The sequence below is a fragment of the Lasioglossum baleicum genome, chromosome 17 (genome assembly GCF_051020765.1).
Source record: "Lasioglossum baleicum chromosome 17, iyLasBale1, whole genome shotgun sequence".
In the NCBI taxonomy this organism is placed as follows: domain Eukaryota; kingdom Metazoa; phylum Arthropoda; class Insecta; order Hymenoptera; family Halictidae; genus Lasioglossum; species Lasioglossum baleicum.
This window is the reverse complement of record NC_134945.1, coordinates 8,248,332-8,263,893: the sequence shown is the minus strand read 5'-3', so window position 1 is coordinate 8,263,893 and position 15,562 is coordinate 8,248,332. Positions and strand designations below refer to the sequence as shown.

The 15,562-nt window shown below is 60.7% G+C and overlaps 2 pseudogenes; both read left to right on the top strand.

The window, feature by feature from the left end:
• The first annotated feature begins 6,317 nt into the window (after positions 1–6,317).
• On the top strand, positions 6,318–6,496 carry LOC143217750 (U2 spliceosomal RNA; annotated as a pseudogene).
• A 7,857-nt stretch (positions 6,497–14,353) lies between these two features.
• On the top strand, positions 14,354–14,533 carry LOC143217743 (U2 spliceosomal RNA; annotated as a pseudogene).
• Positions 14,534–15,562: the final 1,029 nt, after the last annotated feature.

Genomic DNA, 15,562 nt, shown 5'->3' with positions numbered 1-15,562 from the left:
AAAACACGCGAAAAAGAACCACCCCGGTCATTCGGTGGTTCATCGTTGCGGCGAGTGTGGTGAGCACGGAAAGGGAGCGTATCCCTTGAAGTCCGTTAAGACGCACCACACCGCCGCTCATTCGAGCGGATCAGGTCGCGGTGGGACGAGAGGAGCAAGCGGCTCCTCCACCCGTACCACCGTGAGGTCCTCCCTCTCGGCGACCGGAAATATTAATTGCTCGGTCCCTCCGGGGGCCGAGTCAATTTTAAGGTTGACCGGAGCTGGTACCGCCACCACCACCACGGCCACGACGTCGACGACGACGTGCACGGCGACGACGATGACGTCGACGACGTGCACCACGACGACGACGACGACGACAGCGTGCGGGATGCGGCGGTCTGCAGCCCAACGACCGAGGATCTCCGGGGGGGGCCCCTCCACCATCCACGGGCCCCGCAGCTGCACCGACCACCCGTGCAGCTGCCACAGGATCGACGACAACGACGACGACGACGACCTCGACGACCACCAGACGCCCGTCCTCCTCCCTAAGGCAGAGCACGCTGTCTTTCGGCAGCATTGCTCCTGCCAAGGGGACGACGACGGGGACGGTTACGGCGACGAGGACAGACGCAACGCCACCGACATCGACGGCGACAAGGGCGAAGGCAGTCGCAAGGCCATCGACAACGCCACCACCATCCACGGCGTCCGCGCGGGCTGTACCGGCTGCGGCGGCGGCGCCGGCGGCTTCCTCCAGGAAGTCGTCGACGCCCCCGCCGCCCCCGGCGCCCGTGCGGAATAGATTGGCCTTGAGGAGGACGACAGCGGCTACCAAGAAGACGACGACGCCACCACCATCTACGGCGTCCGCACGGATCGTACCGGCTGCGGCGGCGGCGCCAGCGGCTTCCTCCAGGAAGTCGAAGACGCCTCCGCCGCCCCCGGCGCCCATGCGGCAGAAGCCGCTGTCGCTCAGAAGGACGGCGACGAGGACGGACCCTCCGAGGACCTCGACAACCTCCCCACCACCTCCAACCAGCGTGGGGACCAGGCCGGCTGCGGCGGCGGCGCCAGCGGCTTCCTCAAGGAAGTCGAAGACGCCCCCGCCGCCCCCGGCCTCAACGAAGCCGAGGATCATTTCTGTGAGGGCCGTCAACATCGCCGTGAAGAGACTGCCTTCGCCCCAACAGATAACAGCGACGACGACTACGACGAAGAGAGACGGCGGGACGAGACGGAGTGGCGGCTCTGTTTCAGGGTCAACACCACCAGCGGGGACCAGGGCAGCGCCCGCTGCCAAGAGCCGAGCCGTAGGGGCCGCCCAACGTGCCACCCCGAGTCCGCCGACACGCAAGTCGACCCCGGAACCGCCCCGCGAGAAGCCTGCCAGCGGGGCGGCGAGGAGGAAGAGGGGGTCGACGGTCTCCCCCACAGCGAAGGCCCCGACCACCAGCCCGAGGGGGCCAGTCACGAGAAGCAGGGGAGCCAGCGTGCCGTTGGACCTCGGGGACGTATTACAACGGACAGCAGCCCTCAACACCACCCGGAGGAAGGCGGCTCCGAAAGCCGGCTCTAAGAAGTCGCCGAGGAGGACGGGGTCGGGGCGGGACAGGGCTTCGCCCGCCCCCACCACCCCGCCGAACGTCCCGACCACCCGGACGTTCACCTCGACGATTAGGACGGCGGCATCTCCATCCTACGCCGCCGTCACAGCGGGCGCAACGGTGGTCAGCGCGACGCCAGCAGGAGAACAAACGGAAGGAGGAAGAAGGTTGCGGTCGTTCACCCGGGCGTCCTCACTACCGCCCGAGTGCTCGACCGCAGCCCGCAGCAGCCCCCCCCTCGCCACAATCCTGAGGGGAGCTTCCGCCTCTCCTCCCTCCCCACCCACCATCTACGGGGAGCAGGGGAGCGGAAGAGGCTGCTGCGTGGTCTCCTGCATGGCGCCGGCCACACTTACCACGACCACCGTCACCACCACCGTCAGCGGGGGGCCCATCGTCACCTCGCGGCCCCTCGCGGGGGGAGTGGAGAGGGGAATGAAGAGGACTCTGTCGCGGACAGCAGTCCCCTCCCTCCCCCCCATCGAGGAAGTGACGGTTACCCCTGGTCCCACCCAGACAGCGGCCGTCACCCCCCCTCCGGCCATCGAGGGGAGAGAAGAGGAGGAGGGGGCGGAGGATGACGATTCCTCCCCCCTCCCGTGGTCTCCCGCCGTCTCTAGGAGACGACGCCGCCGACGGGTTCTGTCTTCGTCGCCTACATCTCCGTCTGGTTTCAGGTCGCCGATCCCGGAGACGCTGCAGCCGCCGACAGCGAGGACACCAGCCCGCACGCTACCAGCGCGGGAGACGAGGGCGCCAGGAGCACCACGCCGACCATCTGCGGGTGCCCAGCGTCCTCCATCGCCCCTACCAGCTCCGGTCACCGAGGGAGCAGCGAGGGGGGCCACCACCACCACCACCACTACCACCGTCACGCCGAGGAACCGGTCCTCGGCCACATCGCGCAGGGGCGCGCGGCGAGGGGCGGCGACGGGAAGCGGGAGCAGCACCGAGAACGTGAGCGATCGGGCCCCTGCCGGCTTCGCGCGGACGGACCGACTCCGAGATTTACGCGATATGTTCAATCGCCTGGGAGGGTTCGCGTCGCGTTTCCGTAGTGTGGGTGGGAATACCCCTGGGAGCTCGCACCCGGGTGGTTGTAGAGCGGGGACAACGGTCCCTGCGGGGCGGACAAATGCCCCTGCGAGCGTCGGTGTAGTGCCCACCGACCTCCAAACCCCGCGAGACCCGGAGCATCGGCGGCCTGCGCCTGCTGGTCAGCCTCGCCCTCGCCCGCGCGCATCCCTCAGAAGGGAGCAAGTCGCGTTGGCGGAGGAGAGGCGTCTACTGATCGGTTTGGCCGGGGCCGTCGATAACATTCAAGACCTGGAAGAGGTGGCGACTACGATCGCCGCCTTCTTCCAACGCTTCGGGTCGAGACCCGCGGGGGTTGGAGAGAATACGAGGGGAAGGTCAACCGCTGTCGCGGGGAGGGAGAGGCGTGTCGGAGGTGCATCGGCATCGCGCCCTCCCGGTCGTCCTGAACCGGAGGCTACAGGAAGCACGGACCAAGTCGCAGGGGCAACGCGGATCCAGAGGCTGTTTCGGCAAAACCGCAGGCGTGCGGTCCAGGAGGTGTTGATGGGCGCTCCGGCGCAATGCCAGGTCCCGAAGGACCAGGTACATCAACACTTCCTCGACATGTACTCACCTGCGAGTACGCCACCAGCCTCTGGGCCTCTCGGCTTTCCTTCAGAGGCTCCAACGGCGGCGAGTGACGCAGCACTGGTTCGGCCTTTCGGAGTGAGTGAGGTGGATCGTCGACTCCGGCGGATGTCAAACTCCGCTCCGGGGCCAGACGGTCTAACTTACCGTGATCTCCGGAAGGCCGACCCGGACTGCGCCATTCTGACCGCCTTTTTCAACCTATGTCAAAGGTTGGAGTCGGTCCCTGCTTCTTGGAAGTCCTCCAACACTGTGATGATTCACAAGAAGGGCGACCGGGGGGATCTTTCGAACTGGCGGCCACTAGCCATGTCCGACACGACCCCCAAACTCTTCGCGGCGGTGCTTGCCGACCGCCTCGTCACGTGGGCGCTACACAATGAGCGGCTTAGCCCTCAACAAAAGGGCTTCCTGCCGTGCGAGGGATGCTACGAGCAGAACTACGTGCTGCAGGAGGTCCTTAACGACGCTCGCAGGGGCAGGCGTCAGGTGGTGGTGGCGTGGTTGGACCTGTCGAACGCGTTCGGCTCGGTCCCCCACTCAACCATCTACCACGCCTTCGCGGAGGCCAAGGTCCCCGAGCCCTTCCGTAACATCTTGGAAGGGCTCTACGACGGGTGCACCACCCGAGTGCGAACCTCACAGGGCTTTACCGACCCTGTCCCCATCCTCTCCGGAGTGAAGCAAGGATGCCCGCTGAGCCCTGTGGCGTTTAACCTTGCCCTGGAATCGGTGCTTCGTGCAGCATCCGGCTCCTCGGCGGGTTACACGCTCCACGGCCGGCGGTACAACATCCTTGGCTACGCTGACGATATGGCACTAGTTGCCGACACTCCGGAGGGGATGGAAACACTGTTGAGAACAGTGGAGGCTGCAGCAGAGAGGATTGGACTTCGGTTCAACCCGGCGAAGTGTGCAACACTGCACCAGGACAGCAGAGGCACTCGCCGGGCCGTTCCTACCTGCTTCAGCCTACAGGGTCAGGGGTTGAAATCCCTGGCAGCAGGAGCGCCATACGAGCATCTCGGAGTCCCCACGGGATTCCAGGTGAAGCAGACTCCGCTCCTGACGATCGAGGAGCTCGTCCGCGATCTCCGCTCCGTAGATCGTTCCCTCCTCGCCCCATGGCAAAAGTGTGAGGCGGTCGGGACGTTTATATTGCCCCGCCTCGACTTTTTGCTGCGGGGAGCCCATGTGGAAAAAGGTCCTTTAAAAGACGCGGACAAGCTCGTAAGGAAGCTCGCGAAATCCTGGCTCAACCTGCCTCAGAGAGCCAGCGCGGAGGTGGTCTACCTCCCCCCCAGTCGGGGAGGATGTGGATTACTTCCGCTTGCTGACCTGGCCGACGCGCTGGTCGTCGGGCATGCGTTCCGTCTTCTGACGGCGTCTGACCCGGCGATCAGCGGGCTGGCCAGAGATTCTCTGAGGGGGGCGGTAGCCAGGAAAATCGGTCGACCACCTACCGAGCAGGATCTGGCGACCTACCTCTCCGGCTCGCTGGAGGGGGAGTTCGCCAGAGCCAGCAGTGACTTTTCCACATTGTGGTCGAGGGCACGAAACGCGGCGCGGCGATTAGGAGACGTGCTCCAATTGCGATGGGAGTGGAGCGCTGCACGCCAGGAATTGGGTCTTAGACTCCGAGGCTCGCGCGGGCGCACGACGGTCGTTACACCCGTGGCTCGGTCCCAGGTGTTGCACCGACTGAGGGCGGCAGTGACGGAATTTTACCATCACCGCCTCAACAGCAAACCCGATCAGGGGAAGGTCTTCGGGGTGTCGTCGCGGACGAAAGTGTCAAACCACTTCCTCCGCGGCGGCAGTTTCACCCGCTTCGCTGATTGGCGCTTCGTTCACCGAGCCCGCCTCGACGTCTTACCCCTTAATGGGGCTAGACGCTGGGGCGAGGGTGACAAGCGTTGCCGGCGATGCGGGGAGGCCCTGGAGACCTTGCCCCATGTGCTGTGTCACTGCCGCCCCCACTCGGCTGCCTGGCAACTGCGCCACGACGCCGTCGTCTCGCGGATTTCGCGAGCCTGCCGACTGCCGGGGAACTTAAGGGTCAACCAAAGGGTCGAGGGTCTCACCGGCGATCTAGAGGCGCTCAGGCCGGACATCGTTGTCAGGCATGAGCCCTCGAAGAGCGTCGTGATCATCGATGTGACCGTGACCTTCGAGAACGGCATCGAAGCTTTCGAAGCCGCAAGGCTGCGGAAGATACAGAAGTATCTTCCGATCGCGGCCGCTCTCGAGGAGCAGGGCTACAGAGTTGTGACCGACGCGATCGTCGTGGGGGCTCTCGGCTCGTGGGATCAGGCCAATGAGCCGGTGCTCAAAGTGCTGCGTATTAGCACGAAATACGCAAGCATGATGCGCCGCCTCATTGTCTCTGAGACCATCCGGTGGGGTCGGGACATCTACGTGGAGCACGTGTCGGGGGTCCGACAGTATGCCGCTGCTCCCGCCGCCGTCCCCGCCCCGGAGCTTCCCCTGCCCCTTGACTCGGTGAGTGTGGCCCCCCCCGCGGCCCCCTCAAATATATCGCGCCCCGAAAATCTATATAACAGCGATAATAACATTGATGGCGATAATATAAATGCATTGACTCAGGGCCACCTCGGCCCTGTATAATTTTATATATCTTAATTTCTAGCGAGGGCAACGAGCCTGCAGCACGCCTCTTTCTCTATCTCTCTATCTTTCTCTACTCTCTCACTCTCTATCTTTTGTCTTCCTTCCGTTGCTGTCTTCCTATCTCTATCAAATCTAGTCATCTACCTAGTCTAAGTTCTCTGGCGTGCTGCGGGCCGTTCCACGATATATATTCTTAAAAACTGACAAGGCTCGTGCTGCTAATTTTATATTTTGATAATTGTATGATCTATTTATTGACGTGTGGATGAGTGTGTGTGTGTGTGCGTATGCGATGAATGTATGATTGCCCACAGGGGGACATAGCTCCCCCGCGCCACACCCCCCCCACTAAAGAACTTATGTATTCTCCCTAGCCCTCGCCGAAAGGCAACAATGTTGTACCGCCCCCGAGCACTAGCTCGGGGGACGATTAATTGAAATAAAGGCCTTTTTATCTGTTCTTATCAGCTTAATATCTGATACACTCCCCATCGGGGAGTCAGAATATTAACTCGATTTTTGGGAATTGACTGAGCGGTCGGGGCTTGCTCCCCCTCGGTCACGGGTCGGCCACGCATTGCAGTGCCGTGTGGATTGGCCCAATCTGCTTAATTAAATCATAGCAGTCAGTTCCCAGAAATCGGGGAAATATCTCCCAAATTTCGTTTACGAGCGCCGTCGCTCGAAGTCGCGAGTTTCGTGTGTGCGCATCACCAGGAGCCGAGGAGCGATCGGGGCGCGACTGGCCGCCAAGGAGGAGGACCACACCATCAGCGTCTCCACCGAGCAGCCGGGAACACCGTGGACACCTCTGCGGGACCTCGAGTGGGGTAAGTGATCGACTCCCTCTCTTACTCTTCTCCCCCGCGCGAACACCAGTGCGCTAACCCGCACGGCCGTTCAGCGCGGTTACCCCTCCCCTCCGTTCGTTGTTATTTGTCTTTGTCCTGTCGACACTTAGCTCTGCTAATTGTTTGTCAGGACGAATTCAATAACAACCAACGGCTCTTTCCTAGGTCGTCGGAACAAAGGGATTCCGGAACGTTCGTTTCGGAATTGCGTAGCGGTTCGTGAACGTTTCGACAAATTTCACAATTATCACATCAATTTACTCGACGACGGACTTAGTTATTAATTATTTAATAACTTAGTTCTATTCCGAGGACTTTGTTGCTGCTAGTTGTGAAATTTGGGAGCAATCCTGTGCCGGTGGTTAATACTAATTCAATATTAAACATCTTTTCGTTCACTACCGGCACGTCGGAACGTGCGACGATATTTCGTTCGCTTTTCCGGAGCAAACGAGCTCCGTAATAACTTTGCTTCCGACCAGAGACCGCCGAATTGTTTAATCGAGTCAGCTCGATTAAATTAATTCGGTTTAATCCTTTCAGTCACCGATCCGAGTAGGCCTTGGAGATTCTTCAGACTTGAGCTGAAGAATTTCTCCAAGTACCGCCAAGTATCGGTGCAGCCCTCTAGCGGTAGATCCCTGCACGAGGAGCTGGAACGAGTTCCTCGATCGACCGCTAGATAGCCCCCCTTGATGGTGTCTCTTACCATCAAGGTAGATCCCTCGCCTGTCACTTTTATCTTCTAACCTCTTTCATCCTTCTATTGATCCGCTCTCTTTTCTGTCTTCCCGTACTTCTCTCTATTTTCTTCTATCGCTTTCTTCTATTTTCTGGTGAGTCGATCGCTTGCCTCTCTGTTTTAATTGTTACTATTTATTTTATTTATACACCAGTGCAGTGCCGTGACTTCTATTTATTTATTGTAACTGTCGTACGTGTATGTATTGTATTTTACCTATTTGACTCGGCGCTGTGCTATTTTATTCTATTCTGTTTTAACATTGACATATATTTATTCTATTTATTTTACTTATTTATTGCATTCTTAAGCAAGTGACTATAGTGATTTTACTCTACATTTTATTTACCGTTATTTATTCAATTTTAAATATCTCAAGTCACTTGACATTTTAATCTACACTCGAGGCAAACCTGCGGAGGCTGATTCATAATGTCTAATAACGAAATCATAATCTACATCGATTTTCCGTTCCCGGCGGAATTCAGGTGCCCGGAATGCTTCGGCAAACCGGGTATCAGGCTCGGTGGGACCTATAAATCCCACTGCGACCTGATTAAACACGCCAAGAAGAACCACCCCGGACATTCGGTGGTTCATCGATGCGGCGAGTGTGGTGAGCACGGGAAGGGAGCGTATCCCTTAAAGTCCGTTAAGACGCACCACACCGCCGCTCATTCGGGCGGATCAGGTCGCGGTGGGACGAGAGGAGCATGCGGCTCCTCCACCCGTTCCACCGTGAGGTCCTCTCCCTCGGCGACCGGAAATATTAATTGCTCGGTCCCTTCGGGGGCCGAGTCAATTTTAAGGTTGACCGGAGCTGGTACCGCCACCACCACCACGGCCACGACGTCGGCGACGACGTGCACGGCGACGACGATGACGTCGACGACGTGCACCACGACGACGACGACGACGACAGCGTGCGGGATGCGGCGGTCTGCAGCCCAACGACCAAGGATCTCCGGGGGGGCCCCTCCACCATCCACGGGCCCCGCAGCTGCACCGACCACCCGTGCAGCTGCCACAGGATCGACGACAACGACGACGACGACGACCTCGACGACCACCAGACGCCCGTCCTCCTCCCTAAGGCGGAGCACGCTGTCTTTCGGCAGCATTGCTCCTGCCAAGGGGACGACGACGGGGACGGTTACGGCGACGAGGACAGACGCAACGCCACCGACATCGACGGCGACAAGGGCAAAGGCAGTCGCGAGGCCATCGACAACGCCACCACCATCCACGGCGACCGCGCGGGCTGTACCGGCTGCGGCGGCGGCGCCGGCGGCTTCCTCCAGGAAGTCGTCGACGCCCCCGCCGCCCCCGGCGCCCGTGCGGAATAGATTGGCCTTGAGGAGGACGACAGCGGTCACCAAGAAGACGACGACGCCACCACCATCTACGGCGTCCGCACGGATCGTACCGGCTGCGGCGGCGGCGCCAGCGGCTTCCTCCAGGAAGTCGAAGACGCCTCCGCCGCCCCCGGCGCCCATGCGGCAGAAGCCGCTGTCGCTCAGAAGGACGGCGACGAGGACGGACCCTCCGAGGACCTCGACAACCCCCCCACCACCTCCAACCAGCGTGGGGACCAGGCCGGCTGCGGCGGCGGCGCCAGCGGCTTCCTCAAGGAAGTCGAAGACGCCCCCGCCGCCCCCGGCCTCAACGAAGCCGAGGATCATTTCCGTGAGGGCCGTCAACATCGCCGTGAAGAGACTGCCTTCGCCCCAACAGATAACAGCGACGACGACTACGACGAAGAGAGACGGCGGGACGAGACGGAGTGACGGCTCTGTTTCAGGGTTAACACCACCAGCAGGGACCAGGGCAGCGCCCGCTGCCAAGAGCCGAGCCGTAGGAGCCGCCCAACGTGCCACCCCGAGTCCGCCGACACGCAAGTCGACCCCGGAACCGCCCCGCGAGAAGCCTGCCAGCGGGGCGGCGAGGAGGAAGAGGGGGTCGACGGTCTCCCCCACAGCGAAGGCCCCGACCACCAGCCCGAGGGGGCCAGTCACGAGAAGCAGGGGAGCCAGCGTGCCGTTGGACCTCGGGGACGTATTACAACGGACAGCAGCCCTCAACACCACCCGGAGGAAGGCGGCTCCGAAAGCCGGCTCTAAGAAGTCGCCGAGGAGGACGGGGCCGGGGCGGGACAGGGCTTCGCCCGCCCCCACCACCCCGCCGAACGTCCCGACCACCCGGACGTTCACCTCGACGATCAGGACGGCGGCATCTCCATCCTACGCCGCCGTCACAGCGGGCGCAACGGTGGTTAGCGCGGCGCCAGCAGGGGACCAAACGGAAGGAGGAAGAAGGCTGCGGTCGTTCACCCGGGCGTCTTCACTACCGCCCGAGTGCTCGACCGCGGCCCGCAGCAGCCCCCCCCTCGCCACCATCCTGAGGGGAGCTTCCGCCTCTCCTCCCTCCCCACCCACCATCTACGGGGAGCAGGGGAGCGGAAGAGGCTGCTGCGCTGTCTCCTGCATGGCGCCGGCCACACTAGCTACGACCACCGTCACCACCACCGTCAGCGGGGGGCCCATCGTCACCTCGCGGCCCCTCGCGGGGGGAGTGGAGAGGGGAATGAAGAGGACTCTGTCGCGGACAGCAGTCCCCTCCCTCCCCCCCATCGAGGAAGTGACGGTTACCCCTGGTCCCACCCAGACAGCGGCCGTCACCCCCCCTCCGGCCATCGAGGGGAAAGAAGAGGAGGAGGGGGCGGAGGATGACGATTCCTCCCCCCTCCCGTGGTCTCCCGCCGTCTCTAGGAGACGACGCCGCCGACGAGTTCTGTCTTCGTCGCCTACATCTCCGTCTGGTTTCAGGTCGCCGATCCCGGAGACGCTGCAGCCGCCGACAGCGAGGACACCAGCCCGCACGCTACCAGCGCGGGAGACGAGGGCGCCAGGAGCACCACGCCGACCATCTGCGGGTGCCCAGCGTCCTCCATCGCCCCTACCAGCTCCGGTCACCGAGGGAGCAGCGAGGGGGGCCACCACCACCACCACCACTACCACCGTCACGCCGAGGAACCGGTCCTCGGCCACATCGCGCAGGGGCGCGCGGCGAGGGACGGCGACGGGAAGCAGGAGCAGCACCGAGAACGTGAGCGGTCGGGCCCCTGCCGGCTTCGCGCGGACGGACCGACTCCGAGATTTACGCGATATGTTCAATCGCTTGGGAGGGTTCGCGTCGCGTTTCCGTAGTGTGGGTGGGAATACCCCTGGGAGCTCGCACCCGGGTGGTTGTAGAGCGGGGACAACGGTCCCTGCGGGGCGGACAAATGCCCCTGCGAGCGTCGGTGTAGTGCCCACCAACCTCCAAACCCCGCGAGACCCGGAGCATCGGCGGCCTGCGCCTGCTGGTCAGCCTCGCCCTCGCCCGCGCGCATCCCTCAGAAGGGAGCAAGTCGCGTTGGCGGAGGAGAGGCGTCTACTGATCGGTTTGGCCGGGGCCGTCGATAACATTCAAGACCTGGAAGAGGTGGCGACTACGATCGCCGCCTTCTTCCAACGCTTCGGGTCGAGACCCGCGGGGGTTGGAGAGAATGCGAGGGGAAGGTCAACCGCTGTCGCGGGGAGGGAGAGGCGTGTCGGAGGTGCATCGGCATCGCGCCCTCCCGGTCGTCCTGAACCGGAGGCTACAAGAAGCACGGACCAAGTCGCAGAGGCAACGCGGATCCAGAGGCTGTTCCGGCAAAACCGCAGGCGTGCGGTCCAGGAGGTGTTGATGGGCGCTCCGGCGCAATGCCAGGTCCCGAAGGACCAGGTACATCGACACTTCCTCGACATGTACTCACCTGCGAGTACGCCACCAGCCCCTGGGCCTCTCGGCTTTCCTTCAGAGGCTCCAACGGCGGCGAGTGACGCGGCACTGGTTCGACCTTTCGGAGTGAGTGAGGTGGATCGTCGACTCCGGCGGATGTCAAATTCCGCTCCGGGGCCAGACGGTCTGACTTACCGTGATCTCCGGAAGGCCGATCCGGACTGCGCCATTCTGACCGCCTTCTTCAACCTATGTCAAAGGTTGGAGTCGGTCCCTGCTTCTTGGAAGTCCTCCAACACTGTGATGATTCACAAGAAGGGCGATCGGGGGGATCTTTCGAACTGGCGGCCACTAGCCATGTCCGACACGACCCCCAAACTCTTCGCGGCGGTGCTTGCCGACCGCCTCGTCACGTGGGCCCTACATAATGAGCGGCTTAGCCCTCAGCAAAAGGGCTTCCTGCCGTGCGAGGGATGCTACGAGCAGAACTACGTGCTGCAGGAGGTCCTTAACGACGCTCGCAGGGGCAGGCGTCAGGTGGTGGTTGCGTGGTTGGACCTGTCGAACGCGTTCGGCTCGGTCCCCCACTCAACCATCTACCACGCCTTCGCGGAGGCCAAGGTCCCCGAGCCCTTCCGTAACATCTTGGAAGGGCTCTACGACGGGTGCACCACCCGAGTGCGAACCTCACAGGGCTTTACTGACCCTGTCCCCATCCTCTCCGGAGTGAAGCAAGGATGCCCGCTGAGCCCTGTGGCGTTTAACCTTGCCCTGGAATCGGTGCTTCGTGCAGCATCCGGCTCCTCGGCGGGTTACACGCTCCACGGCCGGCGGTACAACATCCTTGGCTACGCCGACGACATGGCACTAGTTGCCGACACTCCGGAGGGGATGGAAACACTGTTGAGAACAGTGGAGGCTGCAGCAGAGAGGATTGGACTTCGGTTCAACCCGGCGAAGTGTGCAACACTGCATCAGGACAGCAGAGGCACTCGCCGGGCCGTTCCTACCTGCTTCAGCCTACAGGGTCAGGGGTTGAAATCCCTGGCAGCAGGAGCGCCATACGAGCATCTCGGAGTCCCCACGGGATTCCAGGTGAAGCAAACTCCGCTTCTGACGATCGAGGAGCTCGTCCGCGATCTCCGCTCCGTTGATCGCTCCCTCCTCGCCCCGTGGCAAAAGTGTGAGGCGGTTGGGACATTTATATTGCCCCGCCTCGACTTTTTGCTCCGGGGAGCCCATGTGGAAAAAGGTCCTCTTAAAGACGCGGATAAGCTCGTAAGGAAGCTCGCGAAATCCTGGCTCAACCTGCCTCAGAGAGCCAGCGCGGAGGTGATCTACCTCCCCCCCAGTCGGGGAGGATGTGGATTACTTCCGCTTGCTGACCTGGCCGACGCGCTGGTCATCGGGCATGCGTTCCGTCTCCTGACGGCGCCTGACCCGGCGATCAGCGGGCTGGCCAGAGATTCTCTGAGGGGGGCGGTAGCCAGGAAAATCGGTCGACCACCTACCGAGCAGGATCTGGCGACCTACCTCTCCGGCTCGCTGGAGGGGGAGTTCGCCAGAACCAGCAGCGACTTTTCCACATTGTGGTCGAGGGCACGAAACGCGGCGCGGCGATTAGGAGACGTGCTCCAATTGCGATGGGAGTGGAGCGCTGCACGCCAGGAACTGGGTCTTAGACTCCGAGGCTCACGCGGGCGCACGACGGTCGTTACACCCGTGGCTCGGTCCCAGCTGTTGCACCGACTGAGGGCGGCAGTGACGGAATTTTACCACCATCGCCTTAACAGCAAACCAGATCAGGGGAAGGTCTTCGGGGTGTCGTCGCGGACGAAAGTGTCGAACCACTTCCTCCGCGGCGGCAGTTTCACCCGCTTCGCTGATTGGCGCTTTGTCCACCGAGCTCGCCTCGACGTCTTGCCCCTTAATGGGGCTAGACGCTGGGGCGAGGGTGACAAGCGTTGCCGGCGATGCGGGGGGGCCCTGGAGACCTTGCCCCACGTGCTGTGTCACTGCCGCCCCCACTCGGCTGCCTGGCAACTGCGCCACGACGCCGTCGTCTCGCGAATTTCGCGAGCCTGCCGACTGCCGGGGAATTTAAGGGTCAACCAAAGGGTCGAGGGTCTCACCGGCGATCTAGAGGCGCTCAGGCCGGACATCGTTGTCAGGCATGAGCCCTCGAAGAGCGTCGTGATCATCGATGTGACCGTGACCTTCGAGAACGGCATCGAAGCTTTCGAGGCCGCAAGGCTCCGGAAGATACAAAAGTATCTTCCGATCGCGGCCGTTCTCGAAGAGCAGGGTTACAGAGTTGTGACCGACGCGATCGTCGTGGGGACCCTCGGCTCATGGGATCAGGCCAATGAGCCGGTGCTCAAAGTGCTGCGTATTAGCACGAAATACGCAAGCATGATGCGCCGTCTCATTGTCTCTGAGACCATCCGGTGGGGTCGGGACATTTACGTGGAGCACGTGTCGGGGGTCCGACAGTATGCTGCTGCTCCCGCCGCCGTCCCCGCCCCGGAGTTTCCCCTGCCCCTTGATTCGGTGAACGTGGCCTCCCCCGCGGCCCCCCAAAATAGATCGCGCCCCGGAAACTTAAACATTGAAAGCGTCGATAATGATAACGATAACGATAATGTATTGACTCAGGGCCTCCTCGGCCCTGTATAATTTTATATTTATACTGATTTATAGCGAGGGCAACGAGCCCGCAACACGCCTCTGTCTCTATCTCTCTATCTTTCTCTACTCTCTCTACTCTCTATCTTTTGTCTTCCTTCTTCTGCTGTCTCTATACTTCTCTCTCTAAAATCTAGTCATCTCCCTAGTATAAGTTTTCTGGCGTGCTGCGGGCCGTTCCAATATGTTTATTTAAAACTTGACAAGGCTCGTGCTGCTTCTTTTATATCTTGATAATATTATGTATTGACGTGTGGATGTGTGTGTGTGTGTGTGCGTATGCGTATGAGTGTGAGTGTATGATTGCCACGCAGGGGGACTAGTTCCCCCGCGCCACACCCCCCCACCAAAGAAACTCTATGTATAGCCCTCGCCGAAAGGCACCAACATTGTACCGCCCCCGAGCATTAGCTCGGGGGACGATTCCTTGAAAATAAAAGGCCTTTTATCTGTTCTTATCAGCTTAATATCTGATACACTCCCCATCGGGGAGTCAGAATATTAACTCGATTTTTGGGAATTGACTGAGCGGTCGGGGCTTGCTCCCCCTCGGTCACGGGTCGGCCACGCATTGCAGTGCCGTGTGGATTGGCCCAATCTGCTGAATTCAATCATAGCAGTCAGTTCCCAGAAATCGGGGAAATATCTCCCAAATTTCGTTTACGAGCGCCGTCGCTCGAAGTCGCGAGTTTCGTGTGTGCGCATCACCAGGAGCCGAGGAGCGATCGGGGCGCGACTGGCCGCCAAGGAGGAGGACCACACCATCAGCGTCTCCACCGAGCAGCCGGGAACACCGTGGACACCTCTGCGGGACCTCGAGTGGGGTAAGTGATCGACTCCCTCTCTTACTCTCTTCCCCCGCGCGAACACCAGTGCGCTAACCCGCACGGCCGTTCAGCGCGGTTACCCCTCCCCACCGTTCGTTGTTGTTCGTCTTTGTCCTGTCGACACTTAGCTCTGCTAATTGTTTGTCAGGATAAATTCAATAACAACCAACGGTTCCGTCCTAGGTCGTCAGAACAAAGGGATTCCGGAACGTTCGTCTCGGAATTACGTAACGCCTCGTGTACGTTTCGATAAATTTCACAATTATCAGATCAATTTATTCGACGTCAGACTAAGTTATTAATTATTTAATAACTTAGTTCTGTTCCGAACACTTTGTTGCTGCTAACTGTGAAATTTGGGAGCAATCCTGTGCCGGTAGTTAATAATAATCTACATTAAACATCTTTTCGTTTAATACCGGCACGTCGGAACGTACGACGATTTTGCGTGCGTTTTCCCGGAGCAAACCAACTCCGGAGTAACTTTGATTCCGACCAGAGACCGCCGAATTGTTTAATCGAGTCCGCTCGATTAAATTAATTCGGTTTAATCCTTTCAGTCACCGATCCGAGTAGGCCTTGGAGATTCCTCAGACTTGAGCTGAAGAATTTCTCCAAGTACCGCCAAGTATCGGTGCAGCCCTCTAGCGGTAGATCCCTGCACGAGGAGCTGGAACGAGTTCCTCGATCGACCGCTAGATAGCCCCCCTTGATGGTGTCTCTTACCATCAAGGTAGATCCCTCGCCTGTCACTTTTATCTTCTAACCTCTTTCATCCTTCTATCGATCCGCTCTCTTTTCTGT